At 44.6% G+C, this 6,521-nt stretch overlaps 1 pseudogene; it reads right to left on the minus strand.

The window, feature by feature from the left end:
- Positions 1-5,532: 5,532 nt before the first annotated feature.
- Positions 5,533-5,914, minus strand: LOC126932727 (60S ribosomal protein L22-like; annotated as a pseudogene).
- Between the last annotated feature and the right edge of the window lie 607 nt (positions 5,915-6,521).

The following is a 6,521-nucleotide window of genomic DNA, read 5'->3' on the forward strand; positions in this document are numbered from 1 at the left end:
CATGCAGCCGCCGTTCCCGGATCGCGCCCTGCCCGCCCGGGAGGAAACGCCCTCAGTCAGAGCCAGAATTCCTGGGCGGCTCTGGGCTTTCTGGCTCCAGAGAACCCGCCTCCTCCAGAGGCCCCTGGGCACCCCGTGGGCAGCGCGGAGGCCACAAACCCCCGGGAGCTGAGGCACCAACGTGCCACCCAGGCGCCTCCAGAGTAAGGGGCCGCCCTGGAGTCCCCGCGCCTCCTGGGGGAGGAAAGGGAGGGGTTGGGCGAGGTCACAGGCTCAGGGCGACAGAGGCTGGGGTCAGGGGTTTGTTATGAGCCCGTTTCACAGGCAGGCAGACTGAGACTCGGAGAGAAGTGTCTTCCCGGGCATCATTCTCAGCCATGGCACAAGATCTGAACCCCCGTCTCCTGGGAGTGTGGAAGCGTTTCTCTGTCTACCAAGAACAAGAAATTAATTCTAATTACACGGAACAGTGTCTGGCCCTAAGAGGGAGACTCAGAAACTCACTGCTCCGGTAAGGGAGTGACAGCAATGTGAAAAGGTACTTTTCAAAAAAAAAAGGTAAAATCGTGACTCTCGTAAAGATATGAAATTAGCATATACTAAAAGTTTTATTTAATTCATTATTAATGAGGGGACAAGTAAGATGGTACAAGCAGTCCAAAGTTTAGAGCATAGTAGTGGAAACTTCCCCTAGGGGACACGCCCATCTTACAAGTGCAACAAGAAATTAAGTTTTTGTGAAAACACCAAGCAAAAAAGCCGCAGCTCTAACTTCTCTGCTTCAGAGCCCTGAGGGCCTTGCCTGGCTGTAAGAGGAATGCACCAAGCCTAGCAGAATGCCTTTGTCCATCAGGGGTCCCCATTGGGGTTCACTGGAGCCCTTGCACATCAGGGCTGCCTCTCTGCCTTCTGTGTTCCTGGCTGTGGCTGTGCAATTGTCCAAAACAGTCACCACGCTAACCAGTGATCCAGTTCTCACTCACTCCTCTAGAGCAAGCTAATAGCCTCCGATGAAGAAATTCTGGTTCTGAGCCCAAGAATCTGAGACAGACTCAGATCTAAATCTTTTTAAAGCCTTCAAGGAGATTATGATGCCCACATGGGCTGGCTCAGAAGAACTTATTTCAGGAATGCCAAGAATTTCTCGTGCGGGTGGTAGGACATTCCTTGATAGTTTAGCCAGGTGGGAAGTTGTCAAAGAACTGCCAAACCCATAAGGATTCCTGTAGTTCAGAGCCAGTGGGCTACCTTATGTTTTGAATTTAAGATTAAGGAAAAAATATATATATATACAATGCATTCTTGTTGTGGTAGAGCATAAAGTAATTAAGTATACAGAGTAAAACATGGAAGTGTTTTCTGTTACGAATTCCCTCTGTCTAACAATTCAGGTCCAGTCCCCTTGGCTTGGAAGGTTCTGCCTGTTCCACATCTATGCACTCCCCATCTATCTAATGTACATTCAGACACAAATGTATACACATGAGATCAAATCATAGATATTTTGAAAATTTGCTTCCATTCATGTTTACCTCAGTCATAACATTAAATCTTGGCTGGGTGCAGTGGCTCAAGCCTGTAGTCCCAGCACTTTGGTAGGCCAAGGTGGGTGAATCACCTGAGGTTAGTAGTTTCATGTCAGCCTGTTCAACATGGTGAAACTCCGTCTCTGCTAAAAATACAAAAAATTAGCAGGGCATGGTGTTGGGCACCTATAGTCCCAGCTACTCTGGAGGCTGAGGCAGGAGAATCAGTTGAACCCAGGAGGCGGAGGTGGCAGTGAACCAAGATTGCACCACTGAACTCCAGCCTGGGCAACAGAGCAAGACTCTGTCTAAAAAAAAAAAAATCTTGGAGATCAATCTATGTGAGTACAGATAAATCCACTTCATTCCTTTTAAGAGTTACAAAATATCCGATGGCTGGATGCAAGCAGCATTATTCATCCAAACAGTCCCCTATTCACGGACATGTAGATTGCTTCCTTTTTCTCTCCAATATAAAGTAAGCTTTAATAAACATACCTTTGCATATGTTTTTATGTGCATAGTACATATTCATGTGCTTCTGAAAGGCTGGAAGAGGAATCATTGCATCAAAGGGCCTTTTACATTTTGCCAGATAGGCCAAAAACTGTTCCCCAAATTGTCACTAAACCCACAGGAGGGACAGGGGTCTTCAAGCGCTGTTCCAAGGTGCACACCAGTACTTGTTTAGTCTAGGTAGGAATTAGGCTGCAGGGGGCACCATTTACATAAAATACTTCTGGATTGGAGCTACCTGAAGTGTAAATCTAGCGGTCACTTACATTCTCCAACACTGGATATTTATCATTTAAAATTTTGACAGCTTGATGATGGAAAATGTTACCTTGTTATTTTTATTTACATGCTATTTATGATGAGTGAGGTTAAGCTTTATTTGCCTCTTCGATTACTTTTTTCTATTTTCTTCCCTTTCCTTTGTATACTCTGATTATTAATGCAATGCCTGTTATATATGTTGGCAATGCCTTCCTCCAGCCTTCCATTATCTTTAAGTTTCTTGGTGGTCTTTCATTGTTCAGAAGTTTTAAATATTAGGTAGCCAAATCTCTCAATATTTTCCTTTATGGCTTATGGAGTTTACAACTTTCTTATGATTCCTTGAATCGAGACTGTAAAGATATTTTTCTATGTTTTCTTCAAATAGTTTTAAGGTTTTTCTCAAGGTCTAATGTCTAATCCATCTAGAATTTTTATGTGGTTGCAAGGAAGGACTCAAAGTTAAATTTTTCCCTAAATGTATATCTAAATGTCTTAATTCTCTTTATTGCATGATCCATCCTTTTGCCACTACTTTGAACATAAAGTAGTTTGCTAGCTGCTCATTTCCAAAGGGAGTTCTGGGAAAATCTCTATACATCATGTCTGTCACAAGGTCAAGGAAACAAAAATACAAAATAGACTTATAATTTCAATAAATACTGAAACCATGTTTGATGAAATTAAACAGCTCGAACACCTGGGCTCAAGTGATCCTCCTGCCTCAGCTTCCCAAAGTGCTGGGATTGTAGGAATGAGCCACCATGCCGGGCCAACTACTTTTGTCTTAAATAGTTTCTATGTACATACAAGAAAAAGGAGAAATGTATTCTTTATTAAATCAGGAATGAGGTAAAGATGCCATTATTGGTCAGGCATGGTGGTTCACGCCTATAAGCCCAGCACTTTGGCAGGCCAAAGTGGGAGGATCACTTGAGCTGAGGAGTTCAAAACCAGCCTTGGCAACATAGCATGACCCCCATCTCTACTAAAAATTAAAAAAAAAAAACATTAGCTGGGCGTTGCACACGCCTGTTACTGGGCAGGCTGAAGCAGGAAGATGGCTTAAGCCTAGGAGTTTGAGGCTGCAGTGAGCTATGATCATACCACTGCACCCCAGCCTAGGTGACAGAGTGAGACACTGTTCTAAAAAATAAATAAATCATTTAAAAATTAAAAATTAAACTAAAAAATAAAAAAGATGCCACTATCAACAAGTGTTAGGCCGGCCGCGGTGGCTCACGCCTGTAATCCCAGCACTTTGGGAGGCAGAGGCGGGTGGATCACTTGAGGTCAGGAGTTCAAGATCAGCCTGGCCAACATGGTGAAACCCTGTCTCCACTAAAAATACAAAAATTAGCCAGGCATGGTAGCACACACCTCTAATCCCAGCTACTAGGGAGGCCGAGGCAGGAGAATTGCTTGAACCCAGAGGGCGGAGGTTTCAGTGAGCCAAGATCGTGCCACTGCACTCCAGCCTGGGCGACAGAGTGAGGCTTTGTCTCAAAAAAGAAAAAAAAAAGAAAAAAATTAAGATAAGTGTTTGGAAATCAATTTATTTCCAACAGAAACCAGCCCAAACATGTAAAGGGAAACTCCTGGGCAAAATGATAGTATGGACCCAGCTAACAAACCTCCTCCTTCCAGTGTTCTCTAAAGTGGCCAGTGAAATTAAAGATAGGGGAGACTGGCATCAGTGGCAGGAACTAGAGAAATATGCCAACCATATGCCAGGCCGCAAAGCAAGGGGGTAGCCAGTTGGATCTAATAATACCTCTTATTATTTATTATTGTTCTATTATTTGCTAAACTTCTCTGAACCTGGTATTGTGCTAAGGCTGTATATGCATTATGCTATTTAATCCTTGCGTCAGTAAACCTATCAAGTAGATATCCTTATCCCCATTTTAAAAAATAAGATCTATTAAATGTATTTGATTCAAGGGTAGAGGGTGGCACATCCCAGTTTGGAAGCTGGATAGATCTGATTCCAAAGCTCATGGTCCTCAGCATGATTAGGCCTCTTGACTCTCAAGTCCCAGGAAAGGCACTAAATAGAGAATCTGGAGAAGCATAGAGGTGAGAAAGGAACAAATGGGATATGGGGGGCGCACAGCAAGCCCTGTGAAGCTGGGGGAGAACGCTCATAACCACCTGCATGAATGAAGGGCCCTAATGTGCAGACGTTTCTCTTTCACTTAATGCTTCCGTGACCCTGGCGAGGCCTCATGATCCACGCAGATTGTGACGAGACGTGCCAGGGCCATGGAAGCATGGAGAATGTGAGGCTTGGAGAAGTTAGGAGGTGCCCCAGGGCACACAGAGACTAGTTACGGATTTGGGGATTTGCTCCAGGCACCTGTGCTGCCTCCACAGGCGATGCTCTAGGATGTGCATAGGTCCTCCCGGCCTGGCTGGGCCAGGGCACAAGTGGTGGAGAGTCTGACAGGGGCTTGCTCTCCCAACCCACACCCAAAGGCAAAGGGCCAAAGGAAACAGGAATTAGGGGCTAGTCATCTCTCTGGGGAGAGACACAGGGTGAGAGGACAGCCCAGTTAAAAGAGCCTCAGTGACTGGGAGGGCCTGAGCTGTACAAAGCCTCCTTCTCTTCTCCCTTTGGCACAAGAGAGGATTTCCAGAGATACCAGGAAGACCCACGCCGGGAGAGCTGTCAGTGAGTGCTGGGCAAGGCTAGCCCACTCTCTGCACAGATGGACAGGGGCTACTAACCCAAGGCACAGAAGTTACAGCTGGAGAAAGTGAGCCAGTGAAGTGTGAATGTGGATGTCTCTGTTAGGGGAAGGAAAAGGAGGGGGCGACTCAACGGGTTGAGATTTCAGTTTTTTGAGGTTGGATGCAGTGGCTCACTCCTGTAATCCTAGCACTTTAGGAGGCTGAGGTGGGAGGATGGCTTGAGTTCAGGAGTTCAAGACCAGCCTGGACAACATAGCAATACCCTGTCTCTATAAAAAAAATTTTTAAATTAGCCAGGCATGGTGGCACACACCTGTAGTCCCAGCTACTCAGGAGGCTGAGGTGGAAGGATGGCAGGAGCTCGGGAAGTTGAGGCTGCAGTAAACTATGATTGCACCGCTGCATGCCAGCCTTGGTGACAGAGTGAGACCCATCTCAAAAAAAGAAAATGGAAGTTTTTGTTTCTTTTTTTTTTTTTTTTTGGTTTGCAAGTTTTATTCAAGAACTTGTACAAAACATTACAGATAAATGGAATTTAATCCTTGTCTTCTTCCTCTTCCTCGTCCTCGTTAATTTGGAAGTAACGTAATTCGTAACTCTCTTTGCTGTTAGCAGCTATGCAAACCAATCACGTAGATTATTCTTCAAAATTTTTTGGTGTGATATTTCAAATAACTTTTGGAAAAAGGCACCTCAGATGTCACGGTGATCTTGCTCTTGCTGCTTTCAATGGTCACCACCCCTCCACCAAGTTTCCCAGCTTTTCAGTTCACTTTGATGCTCTCTTGCAAAAACTGCTCGAAATTGGCAGCGTCCATGATTCCATCTTCCATGGGGTGGGTGCAATCAAGAGTGAACTTCAGAACCTGCTTCTTCTTTTGGCCCCCCTTCACCACAAGCTTTTTCACGGGTGCCATGGCGGCAGTGGAGGCAGAAAGAGAGCTGTTTCTTTTAAAATTATAATTAATTTTATAAAGTTTCAGTAGCTTTGGGGGTACAAGTTATATTTGGTTACATGAATGAATTGTATAATGGTGAATTCTGAGATTTTAGTGCACGCACCACCCAAGTAGTGTTCATTGTATCCAATATGTAGTTTTTTATCCTAGACTCCCTGCCCATCCTCCCCCTTCTGAGTTTCCAGGGTTCATTATATCACTCTGTATGTCTCTGTGTCCTCATAGCTTAGCTCTCACTTGTAAGAACATATGGTATTTGGTTTTCCATTCCTGACTTACTTCACTTAGAATAATGGTCTCCAACTCCATCCAAGTTGCTTCAAAAGACATTATTTCTTTCCTTTTTATGGCTGAGTAGTAGTCCATGGTGTATGTATACCACATTTTCTTTATCCACTCATTGCTCAAGGCACTTAAGATGGTTCTGTACCTTGCGAATTATGAACTGTGCTGCAATAAGCACAACCCCTTTAATCTGCCCCCTTTCTTACATGTGGCCCTGAATCCTCCCAGGTAGGAGAAGATGTAGGAAGATGGGAAGGTCTACTTGGTACAGGGAGAAGCC

The sequence above is a fragment of the Macaca thibetana genome, chromosome 12 (assembly GCF_024542745.1).
Source record: "Macaca thibetana thibetana isolate TM-01 chromosome 12, ASM2454274v1, whole genome shotgun sequence".
Lineage (NCBI taxonomy): Eukaryota > Metazoa > Chordata > Mammalia > Primates > Cercopithecidae > Macaca > Macaca thibetana.